The sequence below is a fragment of the Zonotrichia albicollis genome, chromosome 6 (assembly GCF_047830755.1).
Source record: "Zonotrichia albicollis isolate bZonAlb1 chromosome 6, bZonAlb1.hap1, whole genome shotgun sequence".
Taxonomy (NCBI): Eukaryota; Metazoa; Chordata; class Aves; order Passeriformes; family Passerellidae; genus Zonotrichia; species Zonotrichia albicollis.
The window spans coordinates 25,136,110-25,152,426 of record NC_133824.1 but is presented as its reverse complement, the minus strand read 5'-3'; the positions used below and the strand labels follow the sequence as shown (position 1 = coordinate 25,152,426).

Genomic DNA, 16,317 nt, shown 5'->3' with positions numbered 1-16,317 from the left:
CAAAACAAGAAGTTATCTGTCATATTGGGCTTCATGATCTCAACAGACAGAAGAATCTCTGACTTTGGATTTTATTGGATTCTTTCAGATGGATGATAAACCAATAAAATCTGAATGTCTCTATAGTCTGTGGCTTATCTTCTCAGAACCCCACTACTTTCATTAGATCTTTATCAGCTAGAAGTGAAACAAGGTCTGAGAGACTCCTCCATGACAGTTCTGCAAAATCTCAGCAACTTAGTGCGTGTCAATTCACTAAGTGACAGTAAGTACTTATTCCATGCTCCCAAATAAAAGCTTCATGATTTGACTTGTTGATGTATTTTCTGTTCCTATGAACAAAAACTGTCATTCTTTGTCTTTCCCAGCCAGCTTCAGTTTGGACATTTTAAAAGATAATGTGTTAATGGAATTTATTGGCCAAAGTCCAATAAATCTTAGTAAAATACAATTGCCCATTTTTCATAAATATTTTCCAAGGAAATAAGTGATAAACAGAAAATAAGTGATAAACTGAGTAGTAAATGTAGCTGAGTGATCTGCCTGAAAAATGCTTATGCTTGCAGCAATGACAGAATGTTTACTTGTTATGAGAAACATTACTGGAGATAATACTGAATGCAGTTTTTATCAGTTACTCTATATGAGAAATAACTTTCCAGTATTTTTAACTTTTTATTTTACTCTTCAATTATTCTCATGTCTCCAAGTACCGTTAAAATAATATCACTTGCAAAGCTAGCCAAAAAGTGGCTCTTGGCTCCAAAGAACTCTGAAGAATTTATAAGCTGTTTTTCCTCCTATCCTTGGAGCTACTCTCAGTAGAAGTCAAATCCATAAATCTGCAACTCAACGCTAGGAATGACAAGTTAATCTTATCAGTGTTGTCAAGGTCTAACCCAATGACCTCAGGCATAGGACATGTGACAGATGGTGAACCACAATAGCTAATTCTATTTCAATTTCAATGAAAACCCTTTTAGATTATTTTATCTTACCTGTTGTTACACTGAGATATAGTTCCAAAGACATAGTGAGAAATTTCAGTCCAGACTAAAATTCAAGTCCCTACAAAGCCCCTGGTAAGCATCAAAGTTCAACCAAGTAGGTGGTAGGCAAGTCTTCAGAGATGCAGGGGTTTGTTTCAGATAATCAGTATTCAAAAGCTGAGATGCCAAAGTAATCTTCAAATGCATTCTCTAAATATCTCAGTTCCAATATCTTTTTGGAAATTTCTTCTACTGAGGCTAAGGACTATCTAGGAGCCATATTTCAGGCAATATATCAGTCCCTCTGCTTCTGAACAGAAACAGGAGAGAGCATAGTTAAATTCATTAAGAGAGTCAAAGAAAAAACTTCCAAATACTTGCAAACCTTGCTGAATGTTCAAGACACTTCAATCCAATTGGCCAGTCTTGAGTAAAATGATTCATATCATTCTACCCAAAACAAAGAAGGCAAATAGGTTCTCAGTAGCATTATGAGGATGGATGTTTGGTCTCTTGCACATGCTCTCAGACATACGTCTCCATATTTCATGTCAAGTATGAGAAAAACCTCAGATCAACCACTGTAGAAGTAAAACAATACTTCCTTCTTTCCATGGTGCTGTCTGGAAGAGACTCTAAAATGAGTTTCAAGTTTATGATGTGAAATCCTGGACCTGCTCAAATTAAAGGTCTATCTTCTGCTGACTCTAACAGAGCCAACACTTTATCTATGAAGAGCTGAGAAAGAGCTGAAGAACCTGAGAGGAGGAAGGAGCCAGGCTCTCAGCCTACCTAGCAGGTGTCTACCACATGTCCTAACTGTTTCTGCGGTTCTTTGCTGCTGATTGAAATAAATGTGGCAGCGGCCTTCTTACCTCTAATGAGGGTTAATTAATATCCTTCTTGGAAAATGCTAGCTCTGTCAAGAATCATGGTCCCGATCCTCATGAGAAGATATGGCTTGTCTGATCATACAGCAGGGCAGAATCCTTCCATAGCAGCTGCATTACATGAAAGAAAAAATGCAATTACTTGGTAATCATGTCTTGCTGCATATACAACAAGTACAGCTCTGGATGGCTGTGACTAAAAATACTGTTAAAGCCAAGTACAGAGACTGTCTTGTTGTTCTGTCTATTGCAAAGTGAATCTTCTTCTCCAATGCCTCCCTAGATCCCGTTAATGTTTCAGCAGACACAATCTAGTTCTGAGTTATTTCAGTGAAAACTGTAATTGAATTTGAAAGCACAGTACTTTCTTATCTTTGAATAACAGAATCAGAGAATGGTTTGGGTTGAAAGTACCTTTACAGATCATCTAGCCAACTCCCCTGCCATGGGCATAATCATGGATACAGTCTTTCCATTTTCCATTTTATTTGTTTTTTTAAATATATTACTGTATATACATTTGAAAGTAAACAACTGTAAATTCAATTGCAAATTCTAAGGGTAAGGGCATAAACTTAAGACACTAATCACAATGGACAAATGAAATGTTTCAGAAGAGTATGTCACTTGCCCAGAACATTTTCAGAATTATTTAGGAAAACAGAGAAAAGTTTCATTTATTTTCATGTCTTGATACATGATTGTGTAACTGTATCTGGTTTGTAGACTGTTATTTATAAAAGTTTAAATAGGTATAATTAACTTAGATGTATTACAGAATACACCTAACAGAGAGAGCAATAGACTTAAAACATATCTGTTTATCCTATTCCAGTCACAATGACTTAATAAGAAAATTTTGAAGTATGTTGAAATCCCCCAGGGTTCTCAGTTCATTGACCTTAGCATTGTAACTTGCCTAGAGTGCATTTGTATATCCAGGAGAGATATCCCTGAGGATAGAAGACTATTTCTTCCCACCAGAGAACATCTGTGCCTATGCTAGATTTAAACTGTAGGAATTAATTTTGGTATTTCCAGTATGAGCAAGCAATTGCCATCTAAATAATTGTTTCCTCTTACCACAGCTTTTCATATCTAACGATGTGAGGGAAAAAACATAAATGTAGTATTTGCATATGTCAATTCTTTATGGAAATTGGCACTTGGACAGTTTAAATATGGCTATTTCAGTGCAAAATTGTATCTCATTTACAATTTAAAAAAAAGTCATGAAAAGAGCAATGATTTTTAAAAGGAGGAGGGAAATAGAAAGGTGAGATGGTGATGGATTCATTTCCTCTGAGCTACGCGCTCAGGAAAACAGGAGCAATAAGTTCAGCAGAAACAGTGGTATGTAGAACAAAACTGAAAAAAAAGTGTTTCAAAAAAAGACTTGGTGTGTTCATCTGTCCTGCCAGAAAGTTCTTGTATGACCCAGAGATCAATGTGTGTTAAGAGCCGCTTTCTGGGCTAGGTTGCTGAGGTGTTACGTTTAGCCAGTGCCAAGCTAAACTTCTGAAGTTATTCTGCAACCTAATGACAAAAGGTATCATTGCACATAATTTAGCAATTTTTTTACATACAAAAGGAACTAAAATTCAGTTGTGAATAAACAGCTCTTTATCAGACATCTGTTTGATGAAAAAGCCATGATATGGGCAGCCAGAATCTTCCAAATTCAAGTGCATGAGCTGTTCTACCTACATCTTATTCGTTCACAATATCATACTATGTGGGGTGTGACAGACTGCATATCTGTGTCCTATTGCAATGCTAAGGAGTCACCAAAAATCATTTTTGTTTAATACTAGGCAATAAGTTTAGTATCAGATTTGGAAAAATAATCTTATCCCTAAATTTAGCCCATCTCTTTCTCTGCTTTTCTGCAACACTTCAGCTTCTCCAGTTGAGCCAAGCCATCTCTAGTTCTGAATGAGTAGATAAGCAGCTGTCACATTTCCTTCTGCCATTCACAAGAAACAGGTGCATCCAGAACTGAAGCAGAATCTAAGTGCCAGATTTTATCTTCCCTTTGGGTACATATTTATTGTAGTAAAAGTGCCACACACTGCTACTGACTGTGTTTATTACAGAAAAGTCTTGACACATCAAGAGGAGCCCTTCCTTGGGCTAAGCCAAACTTCCCATTTGCTACATGTGAGTCAGAATTTTATCAACCCTACCTTTATTGTGATCCCTTGATGCTTCACTATTAACAGGAGTTAACAAGTAATGGAAAACTGTTATGACCATTAAAGTATGCAGAGGAATAGTAGCCAACTCATGCTTATGCATATGCCAGAAACCAGAATACACATTTTTTCCAGTTCACAAACACTTGAGAAAGGAATTTTGGCCCTGGCATTTTTGGGAGAAGTCAAATGCCTGAAGGACACTTAGTTCCAGCAATGGTGAAGGTTTTTTCTTGGTTTCAGAAGGCAAACCAGGCAAAGATATTGAAAGATACAATTTTAAAAGCAAAAAAAAAAAAATCAACACATTTTATTATTGTTTTGAAAAACACACACCTTTCATGTTACTTATTTTCAACCTAATACTGAAGCTATTTTTCTAAACTTGCCCAGGAAAACTTATTGAAGTCAGAAGTTTTGCTCAGTGAGGACTGCAGGATTTGTTTCTAAGAGCCATTAAAATAATGTGTTTATTACTGAAGCAGTAGCAAAATAAGCAGTCACTATGAATCATCCAAAATAAGTTTCCTTTAAAGACTAGAAATTCAGGCAGATAATTCCATCAAATCTTTGTGGACTTGGACAGAGTGGTCTTTGGTAGACATTTGGATAACCTACAAGAAGCATATGGAAATCTTAGGAAAAGAAGAGGCAAAGAATGAAGTTCTCGTTTGAGGTAAGACCAGTGCTTGAGGTTGAGGTAAGACCAGGGGATATTAAGGACAGTGGGAAGTTTCTGCCAGGATGCAGGCAGAGTGGATTTCTGGAAAGAAACATGTTTTCACCAAAATAAAAGGGAAAAAATAAACAAGATGGAAAAAGAAGCCAACACTTTCCACTGAAAGAAAGAAAAATTATTAAAGGGAAAGAACAGGTAAAAGAGGAGCTGCTTTGCAGACTTGTCACTTCCTATTGCCCTTTTTTTTGATGGACTCAAAATCATGGATTTACTTTTTACTTCTGTACTTAAAGGTCATCCTAATTTGCTCTTCTTTATTCATGTGCTTGCTTGTAAATTATGCTTGCTTTCATGTTTTCATTGTCTTTCCTCCCATTAAAAAAGCATGTATGGTATGGATTTCATATAGAAGAGTTCTTAAAATATTTCTTTTACTTTACAGCTCTCTCAAGACACTATGGATAAAGGTGAGTGTTAGAAGAAAACCATATTCTAGCAAATAGTCTACTTTGTCTGATATCTAGTGTCTGATATCTGGAGTTTAAAGATGCATTTGAGGAAAGCACTGAAACTCCAATTCTTTGACAACATACCCAGGGGAAAATGCATTTTCTAATATTTGTTTATTTACCAAAGTTGTTCTTTCCTCTGATTGATTCCTTACCCTAGTATGTGTTAACTTTTCCTCTTTATTTGCTGAGTATCTGATTTATGACTGGGGCTGCTAGACTTCATCACTGTACAGTACAGATAGTCTGGCAATAATTTGCTTTGTTTCTTGTGTCTCCTACATCCCTTGTTTAAGAAAGCATCAAAATTCTGGCTCACATATGTTCTATTGTAAACAGGCAAAGTTCAAAAACAAATTTATAAATAGAAAAACACTGGAAAAAAAGTAACTTATAGAAGTCAAATCAGCTACCAAAATTTAAAAAGCAAATACACAAGGTATGCTTGTTTTCATAGACTCGGCACTTGAGAATTGTAGAATCATGGAATATTCTGAGTTGGAAGGGACCCACAACAATCATCAGGTCCAACCCTTGAAACTCTCATGTTATTTTAAAAATATTATTAAAAGCACCACAGGTTTCTTCCATAACCTCACATGTGATCTCTAAGAGCAATTACATTTCAAATTATAAATTCAGCAAAAGTGTCTGCACTATATTTTCATGAAGAAATATACATCCAGTTTCATATGCAAAGTCTATCAACTTGTTTTCAATCACTGACATGCAAATGAGAGATCTGACAAATTCCCAGGAGATTTAATCTGGGCAAGTACTTCTAGAGCTGAGAAAAGCACAGAAGCCAGAACACTGAACTCAAAGCCTCTCTGCTCAAGGATCCATCTGCCCTTTAAGTAGTACATATAAGGGTGCCTGCTCATTGAAGCAACCCTGAGATAGAAGGTATATCAAAATATGGAATATTAGATTTTTATTTGGTAAAAAACGGGGAGATGTGGTAGTGTGTTGCTAAGTTTCTTGTGTTATTCCCCCAATTTATGTATTGTTCTCCCCTATTACGTGTAAAATGGTTTCGTTCCCCCGGTTTTTCCCGCCACTGCTAGCCTGTCAGCTAAGTTGCTATAGCAACTGCTATTCATAGTTGCCGATATGTAATTGCTTCTCCCCTTGGTTTCCCTTATAAGTGAAAGTTGTTTCCTCCCTGTCCAGTCAATCACTCCCTTCCTCCTCCCAGGTTTCGAGAACCTTCTCCTCTCTAGAGATGGTGGTTGGCTGGGGCCCCAGGACACCTCCTTTACCTTTTGATTATTGGTCTCCATGGAGTGTCAGTTCTGTGAAGTTCATCCCCTCACCTTTCCTGATTGGCTCTGTCTGTACCCACCCCCTTGCTTTATAATCCTGTTTGCACCCCCTATGAAAAAAACTTTTTCCCGGATGGTTTCCCGGTGTTTGGATGCGGCATCACCGTCAATAAACCGATGTTTAACCCCCGGGAAATGGTCAGTTCCGTTCCTCTCATATACCAGCGAGGTACGCCAGTCCGCAGCCAGCACAGCCCGAGGCCATCAGGCTCCGAAGGGTGCTGGCCAGGAATTGCAGAGGGGCGTCGGCCTTTCGCCCTCAGCTAGTCGGACTCTAAACTTCGGGCCACATACGATCCCTTCTGCAGATGGCGCCCAACGTGGGGCTTTACCGTACCCCGCAGACTGGACTTTAAATCTACTAGCCGTCAGACTTCCTCCGGTGTCAGTGGACTAATCCGCCTGAACTTTTCGTTTGCAACGCTCTTTGATTAGGTGAACCCCGGACTCGGTTCCTCCCCTGCCCTTTTAATTTTCCCTGGGAGCTCTACGAGGGGGACTGCCGTCTGCCGCCTTTCGCGCTCGCGGTGCCCCGGCACGGTGACGCCAGGCCCAGCAGCGGGGCTCTCGGCGCGGCGCTGACTGGTTGCGGCGGGCTCTTTCAGCGCAGGGCGGTTTTTCCGCGCGGTTTGCCGTGGTGGGGTCGCTACACCCCCCACGATCATGGGTGTGGGTCAGAGCAAAACCCAAAAAGGAGTTTTTTTTGTAGTTAAGGGTTTGTTACTTGGAAGAGGTTTTACTGCCCCCAAGAAAGAGTTGATAGTGTTGATTAGATGAGTATTTTTACATTTCCCTGAAGTTTCCCCAGAGGTTGCGAAAGAGCCGCGCTTTTGGGCAGCCGTTGTGGCCAAATTAGACCAACAGGTTAACGCTGGGGAACCCCGGTTGTCTAACGTAGCATACTGGGCAAGCAAAGTATTAACTTCGCTGCGCCCAGCCGGGAGTTCAAGAAAGGATCTTTCTTCTTCTAGTTTGTTCCCTAGTTCTCCCAGTTCCCGCATCCTTACCCCCCAGCCCTCTCCCTCTTCACACAGGCAGGAGCCCTCGAAAGGGATTTTAAAGGCCAACAAAAAGCAGGGAAACCATTCTGCTCCTGCTCCCTCTCGACCTGCTCAGCCTCCCCGTCCGAGGAGCCCTGCCCAAGTTCCTCCATCCTCCCCTTCTACCCCAGTTCCCAAGTCCCCAGTTTCAACCCCTAAGTTTGTTCCGCTTAGTAATGAAATTCTACAAAGTAGCCCCTTTACTGTCCAAGATGGCGGGGACCACGCGGTCTCTGCCGCCAGAGCTCCTTCTTCCGCTAACCCGTTCCTCCCAAGCACCAACCCCTTCCTTCACCCTGACCACACTCCTTGCTCAGTTACTCCTCTCTCATACCCTCCCTCCGTCCCGCTCACTCCTCAGCACTCCGCCCCACCTTCAGCTCCTCCTCAAACCCCTCCCCCGGTTCAGCCCCCCACTCCTTCCCCCCCCGCTCCGTTTTCGTTTTTCCCTCCGCCTCCGAACGCCGTCCGGGGGGCGGACAAGGGTACTTTGCCGCGCCCACTCCCTTGCCTTACGTCAGCGCCAAACCCCGCCTCAACCTCCTCCAGTTTCGGTTCCCACGCCACCCCCCCCAGCTCTCACGCTTTGTGTTCAGAGGAGGGGGGGGGGGAAAGCCGGAAACTGGAGCAAGCTCCCCTATTAGAAGCCGCCCCGGTAACATATCATATAAGAGAAAGGGGAAATGCACGGGCACAGTGGGTGCCTTTAGCACAGGTCCAAATAAAGGAGCTATGCAAAGCTCAGAAAGATTACTCCCGGGAGTCAGAATTCTTCCGGGGTTTGCTACACAATACCCTTGCTCAGGGAGATTTGGTACCGACGGATTTAAGGTCCCTCTTCTCTAGCCTGCTCAGACCCATGGAATTTAGGGTCTGGGTGAGGGAATGGAGGAGGGAAATAGTGGAAGTACTCCCAAGTTTTTGGGGGAACCTTACACTGTCCCATGACGCAGATGGTCAGTTAATTACCCAAGAACATCTTTTGGGTGAAGGACAGTGGGCTGAAGGGGCAAATCAAGCTAAAGCCTTATTCCCATCCCAGCTAGTAGAGACGGCCCGGGCAGCTGAGCGGGCCTTCTTTAAGTTAGAGGTAGTTACCTCCCAATGGGAAGATGCTGAGGTTTTGCAAGGAGCGCAAGAGCCATACATGGAATTTATCGAACGTCTATACAGATATGTGGAAGCGCAAGCGTTCGGAGAGGATGACAGGGAAAAAATGCTTGAGCAGATGGCTTATAGCAATGCCAACGCTGACTGCCGCAAGGCTATAAAAACTCTCCCTCGAAGTCCTAAGCCCACAGTAGAAGCCATGATAGATGTCGTAGTGCGTCAAGTCTCCCTGGCCCCAAGGCCTAAGAGAACATCTGTGCATTTTGCTGAATGCCCCGAGCAAGACTTCATAGAGGCTGAAGCTTCCCCCGTGGCCGGTCCTTTTACTTCTGAGTCCGGCAGGAGGACATCAGCAACCCATCCCTGCCATCTCTGTGGCAAGGTGGGGCATTGGATGCCTCAGTGTCCCATGCGCCAAGACTACATGGAATGGAGGCGGAAGCAAGATAAGAAGAAGACAGAGGAAAAAGACCATCCAAATGAGTCAAGCACCTCATCCCGAAGCAGAGGATGCAGAAGGAAGCTGAGTCACAAGTTCAGGCGTGCTCGCGGTGATGGAGAAAACCCTCCCAAACACCATCAGTTTCCTCAGATGTTTACTTCCTCCCCAATGCTGAGACTGCTGCTCCTACCCCTCTCGTCACTGAACTACCTCTGGTTTATTAATCCCAACCTCCTTCCCCCATTTCTTCTTCTTCTCCCGAACTGGATTTATTATTTGGGACAGAACCATCTGTTTAAGTATTTTGCGTTTAACTGTTCACCTTTTGTCTTTTAGTACATTTCCCCAACTCACTTTTGATTTTCATCCTCCTAATTTGCAAGCTAGTCCGGAGGAAACTGACTGCGCCGAGTGCCACTGTCCCTTGCAATGTTCAGAAGACAAAGACACTCGTCATGACCAGCTGCGAGTTCCTGCATTCTAAGCTTAATTTGGACTTTTCTCTTCATTTTAATTTTTATTTGGTAAAAAACGGGGAGATGTGGTAGTGTGTTGCTAAGTTTCTTGTGTTATTCCCCCAATTTATGTATTGTTCTCCCCTATTACGTGTAAAATGGTTTCGTTCCCCCGGTTTTTCCCGCCACTGCTAGCCTGTCAGCTAAGTTGCTATAGCAACTGCTATTCATAGTTGCCGATATGTAATTGCTTCTCCCCTTGGTTTCCCTTATAAGTGAAAGTTGTTTCCTCCCTGTCCAGTCAATCACTCCCTTCCTCCTCCCAGGTTTCGAGAACCTTCTCCTCTCTAGAGATGGTGGTTGGCTGGGGCCCCAGGACACCTCCTTTACCTTTTGATTATTGGTCTCCATGGAGTGTCAGTTCTGTGAAGTTCATCCCCTCACCTTTCCTGATTGGCTCTGTCTGTACCCACCCCCTTGCTTTATAATCCTGTTTGCACCCCCTATGAAAAAAACTTTTTCCCGGATGGTTTCCCGGTGTTTGGATGCGGCATCACCGTCAATAAACCGATGTTTAACCCCCGGGAAATGGTCAGTTCCGTTCCTCTCATATACCAGCGAGGTACGCCAGTCCGCAGCCAGCACAGCCCGAGGCCATCAGGCTCCGAAGGGTGCTGGCCAGGAATTGCAGAGGGGCGTCGGCCTTTCGCCCTCAGCTAGTCGGACTCTAAACTTCGGGCCACATACGATCCCTTCTGCAGGAACTGTCAGAGTAGTCAGGTTAGGATACATAATCCTTCAGTGACAAATTAATGTCATAATTTCAGTGTGTTTTTAAGATATACAGTTTGTTTCTTTGGAAGTCCCACTCTCAGCAATACATTATTTTTGGAATTTTTCCTACCTGAGCTACAATATCAGTGAGAGGGGAACACAGAAAATAAGTTCTTGTATTTAGATAACCACCAGGCATTTGGTTAATCCCAGAGTACCAGTGTAGCTACACAAGATTTCTGGCAACTGTGCTTATTTTGGGGATATGGCCTCATAACAGTCTATGTGCAGATATCAAAGTGTTACACAGCAGACCTTGTGCATTATCTCACAGACACTTACAAAGCTCAGTTTTGAAACAAAAATTCCTGTCCTGGAATGAATTCCTATTTTCCAGTAGAGGCAGATTTCAGTGATGAATGCTATAGCTGGTTCAGAAAAGGGATACAGGTCATCAGACAGACACTGACTATGGTAGCTTCCTGAAATAAACCCTCAGGGCAGCTACAACCTGTCTAGAATTCCCTACAATTTATCCACATCAAGGAAAACAGTGTCATTTCAAGGTGGTGAATGGGTTTTCTGTCCTTACAATAACTTTCTTTTTAATAACTATTTTATCATGACCAATGAAAAACATTCTCAAGCCAAATGTGGGCCTGTTTTTGAGCAAATGGAAATGTTTGTTTATTAGATGCAGGATGTAAATCAGACAGCCCTCACACAAGAAAATCCAATTGTTCTGTGACTGCAACATTCATCTGACACGAAAGTGTTCTGTCCTTGCATCAAATCAGGCAAACAAGGACTCCACTTCTATTTTCCACTTCCTAGTATTGTCTATTGACTTATTGACTGTTCCACGCATGACATGTCACTCCTTGGAGCACTTACACTCCTTCACTGAATTTCCTTCTCTCAAAATATATAAAATTCCAAATAAAAGGACAAGTGCAAATACTTGCCTCATAAAGAGTTGAAAGATTCACAAAAACTCAGTAGCTACCATTGCACAGAACATTTCCAAAGCAGCACTTTTCAGAGGATAATACCAACCTTCGAAAAGACTAAGCTTAAGGCACAGTGAATAGAAAATGTTGGTCAGTTGAATCAGTTTTCCCACAGCGCCACTATCAGTTCTTCAATGTAAAATGAATACAAGTGGACTCAGAAGTGAAGTTAGATCTGCCACAAAACAGAGGATGCGGACTTGAGTTGTCTCAATCTCACAACTATAACTTGTTTACTGGGGGAGCTTGAGGACTGAGCACAAATACTAATTTCTTTCCCAAAGTGCAACACCCAAATAACTAAAAAAAAAAAGGAGTCCCTTTCTGGCCTTCACAGTCCAGACTTGCTCCAACAAGCTGAGAAGGACAGCATTCTCTTCTGGTCCTTCTCTGATGACAACTTTCTAACATCTCTTTTATAGGTATAACTTTTGCCATCTGGAAAAATCACCACTGCATAAATGCTGTTGGGCTGTTTTACAGCTTTATTCCTGCTGTGAATTGTCATTATTAGTTTCAAATAATAGTTTCAAATTATTCACAAAATTATTTATTATATAATAATCATGAAAATGAGGATTGATTTTGAGCCAGTCCTGGAGAATAAAAGCCAATTATTATTAAATTCAATCTTCATTCCTTGAAAACTACTGGGTGTGTAGACCACTAGATTCTTTGACTGAATGAGTGCAAGATTGATATTTAGTGTATTAAATATTCATAATTTCAAATTAGTGAAGATTAGATGTAAATTTATTTCAGTTGCAAAATTACTAGTGATATTTCAAGAAGGAAAATTTTCAATGCAAAGTGAGCACAAAATTTAATTTGAAATGAAAGTTTAACAACTATGATATTACTCAGTTACTCCTAGAATCAGAGCTGATCTACCATGTCCAAATTCAGGTGAGGATTTTTAAGTCCAGCACCTCAGAATTTGAAATCAAGCATTTTTGGAATGGTATGTTTAAAAGATTTGGATCATTACATAATGATCTGAATAAGGGTTTTTAAACACTTTCACAAAAAAAAAACCAAAAAACCCACAAACAAACAAACATCAAACAATAAAAAAATACCACAAGAAAACATTACAATTTTGGGGCTCAGTTATTTTGATTTTGTTGAATTTTAAATGAAATCAGTACTTGTTTGCATGAAGTCTAATGTTCACTCCCCTTTGCATTATAATGTAATATCCACTGCTATCTACTGGTAGCACTATACTGATAAAAACCTTCCCTGACACTGCCTCATCCCATTTAAATGACAGGCAGTGACCTTAACACCATTTCACTGAGGAATGTGAGCCAATTTTCAATCATGAAATCCTATGGAAGCTTTTCAAAATACTTCCAAATAAGTAAATAAATCCCAATTGTTTATAATTTTGATTCTAGACCTTTAACACTTTGTGTTACCTATCTGATCTGTAACCAGAACAAAAGTTTAGGAAGCCATTAAGAAAAAGCACAGAGTATTGCTGAGATTTAAAGGGAACTTCTGTCTGCTACTTAGCTGGTTCTCCAGGGATGAGAAGGCCAACATGAAGAATGCTCAGCATCATCACTGTCTATTTTGATTTGAGGGCATAAAGGCTGTACAATGAGACACCCTCTCCTAACCACCGTCAGGATATATTTATTTATAGCTGGAATGATAATTACATGGATGGCTCTTTTAGGATGAAGTATGATTCCTCCTTTTCACTTTAAAGTAAGGGTGATCATACTAAATCTGTTATTACAAGTGGTGTTTTCTTTTTTGTGATACTATATAAGACTGCCAGCCTGCCAGCTCAGCAAAGATATCAACAAGCACTTGTTTTGTTGACCAGACAAACAAAACTGCGTTTCAGTTTAAAAACTTCAGCATTTTAATTACAAATTTTTCAAGCAAAATAATACACTTTTCCAAAGGAAGGAACACTTTTTGAGTGAGTTCTCCTCCACCTTCCTCAACTTCAGAGGATGCTGAACTAAGGTCCACTTAGAAAGGTCCAGTCCAACCTATGCTCCTGTTCTGCAGGGATCAAGCATGTGACTTTCTTTCAAGTAGTTTAAAAAAAAGTAGTTTATAATTTACTAAAAAGTCTCAGGGCTACAGTCCTAGATGTACTCTAGAAATTCATTAGTCTCAGTAGAAAAAGTAGTTTTGGTTTTATCTCAAGACATTTCTACAAACATGAAAAAAACAAAACCCTTCTGTTAATTTTAGAGAATGCTTTTTCCTTAAATTAAAAAAATAAAAGCATTTTTATATAGGAAAGACCAAAAACATCTAAATAAGAAAAGTTTGAATATCTGATATATGTGAATACCTGATATCAGGTAGAGGCCTGGCTGGAAGACTTACCTTTACAATCTGGCTTTCCAAGATTATTTTCATGCACCAAGACCAGATCTATTAATATAAGCCAGGAATCACTTCCATGTGTTTCCATATAAAATATTCCCTCTTCTCATGTTTAAAAAATTTCTTGTTTCAAGAGATGTAAACTCCTTGCTTCCCCTTTCCCTTCTGTTTTTCACTTTAGCCCTCCTTTCCTATTTTTCATCCTTTTTTCCCTCTCCTGCCTCTTTCTTTCTTTTTAACTTTTCTTCTATCATCTACTTCTCATTTTCTTCTTTTCACTTTCTTCCATGCTATGCCTTTTTTTCTCTCTTCCATTTAAAAAAATACTATGCAAGGGCATAAGTACATGTATAAAATAAAAGTTTAAAAATTTCATTAATAGACTATTTCTGGAAGATTCATCCTTTTAGAATTTCTTCTTTAGAACACATTGTTTCTGCCCACCATGATTTAAGAAAGTTGAGAAGTAAAACTAGAAAAATGGTATTAGCAAAATATAGACATGAAAGCTCAAGTTAACATCCAAACAAACACACTAAATAAAATCCTAGTATACATAATTCCAAGTTCACTATAAATGTTTACACACTTTTCCTGTCAAATAAGAGTTGACATCCAGCAGTGATGAATTGCTATGCTTCTTTAAATTTGGGTTTAAAGATATTAATGTTTTCTTACAAAATTTTATTTTGTCTTATGTCTTGTAGATGGTAGATGGAGTTAGTTACCTAGACATCACAAAGTAACTTTGAAGTCAGTTTCTTGAGCATACAAGGCAAATTCAAAAGCCTGGCTACTGAAAAAACACTTCAGAACTCACAGTTCTGATACAGAAAACCAGACAAGAAATAAAGTAAAACTCATTGAACACATTTTTGTGTAAGTGCATAAATTAATCATCATGCAGAATTGATTTAAAATAATCTCACAACACCTGATACTCATTCTGGGTAATTAGACAGTACAGAAGGACACTAGATTTTGCAAATTCCCAGTTGTATTTGTTTTAGCTTGAGAGGCCATTTGCATGCAAGCAATCCTCTGGGTCCTAAGTCCATCTGAACATGAAAACATTACACAGCTCTATTTTTAAACAAGGAATTTCCATTCCTTTGTACGACTAAAAATTCTGAAATGTGAGGAGAAAACAAACCAGCAGTTAGCTATAGTGTGACAGAGTCACTGTTATTTAAATGCTTAAATAGCATCCTGTGGTGCTGCGGGTCAGTGGCATCTGGCTGGCACCCTGCACTGAACCAAGGGCACCTCTGAGAGGGGAAGCACTGTAAGGAGGCACCACCTGTAAGGAACAAATTTTAAATGAAAATATAAATTTCAGGTTCATTTTCCAAGTAAAAAGGGAGATGTCTGTAGAAGAAAATGTCTCATTTGTAAACTGTACAAACCATATGGCTGCTCAGGAGTGAATATAGTCACATTCTGGTCCATACCATAAGAAATGCAGGAGCAAGCTGACTTAACCTCTCAGTTAAAAGAAAAACAAAACATTTAATGTGAAATTGAGATATTGCATGAGATGGCTTCATGTTCTAGGACTCTCTAAAGTATATCATGTGTGTTGCTATGCTTCACTAAAACTTACCTGTCAGTTTTCTTAAGCATTTTCTTCACAAACCAAGTACTTATATTTAACAATAAAACAAAAAAAAATCCCATTAAATACCTAGATAATATCCTAAGAATACAAAACTCTTCACCTTAGGGTCATGAAGGAGCTCTCTTTTGTCTGCTGGTCAGATTGAAACTTTAGGATGTGTATTACCACTACACCTCTCCTTTAGGACTCTAGTAATCACTTCCATTTTGTGTCAGACACGCACATTTAGTGATTTTATACGATGTTTGCCAGAAGTAAAATAACACAATACATCAAGGTATGAAGAAAAAAAATATATAGATCCTTTAATTCATAAATAACAGAAATGCATCCATGCAAAACCTATTGCTATCAAAGATCACTTTTATGTAGGATCACTGCTTATACATCTTTGGGGAAAATAAAAAACACATATTTAGAAATTACATTCTTAGAAATTATCATGGAAATAAGCCCACTGTAAAAGGAACATCTCACAAAACCTTCTGAACTTTGTTACTAAAAAAAAATGAGCTGAACTATTTTATCCACAAACACAAATAATTTTGCTCACGTTCTTGCCATGTGCAAGTGTGAAGATCAGTCCTCTTACACCAGCCTAAGCAAAAGGACCCAGAGCCCGAGGCCACACCTGTGCCTGGCCAACTTTTCTGTACAAATTCCAGCATCCTGAAGTCTGCTCTAATTTACACCCGTTGGTGAAGTTCCAAAGGAGCTGCCTTTGTGGCCACAGCTGACAGGGGCTCAGAAAAGCATCAGTCATAGCTCCAAGCTGGCACTGGCACCAAGACAGAATACAGCTTTTCCTGGCTCTTTGCTAGAAGGCATCACACCCAAAATTCTAGAAAAATATCAGGTATCAGAGTGGTGAAAAGTATTCCTGATGACAATATTTCTAGAGTTTTCTATTTTAGCTTGTTTATAAA

At 39.9% G+C, this 16,317-nt stretch overlaps 1 long non-coding RNA gene across 2 annotated transcripts in view; it reads right to left on the bottom strand.

The window, feature by feature from the left end:
• The window catches only part of LOC113459238 (uncharacterized), a 189,283-nt gene that overhangs the window by 159,217 nt on the left and 13,749 nt on the right, over window positions 1-16,317 (bottom strand). For both annotated transcript variants that reach the window (XR_012580800.1, XR_012580801.1), the window contains exon 2: window positions 1,865-1,990. This is a non-coding gene — a long non-coding RNA (uncharacterized LOC113459238). The remainder of the gene's footprint in view (window positions 1-1,864; window positions 1,991-16,317) is intronic.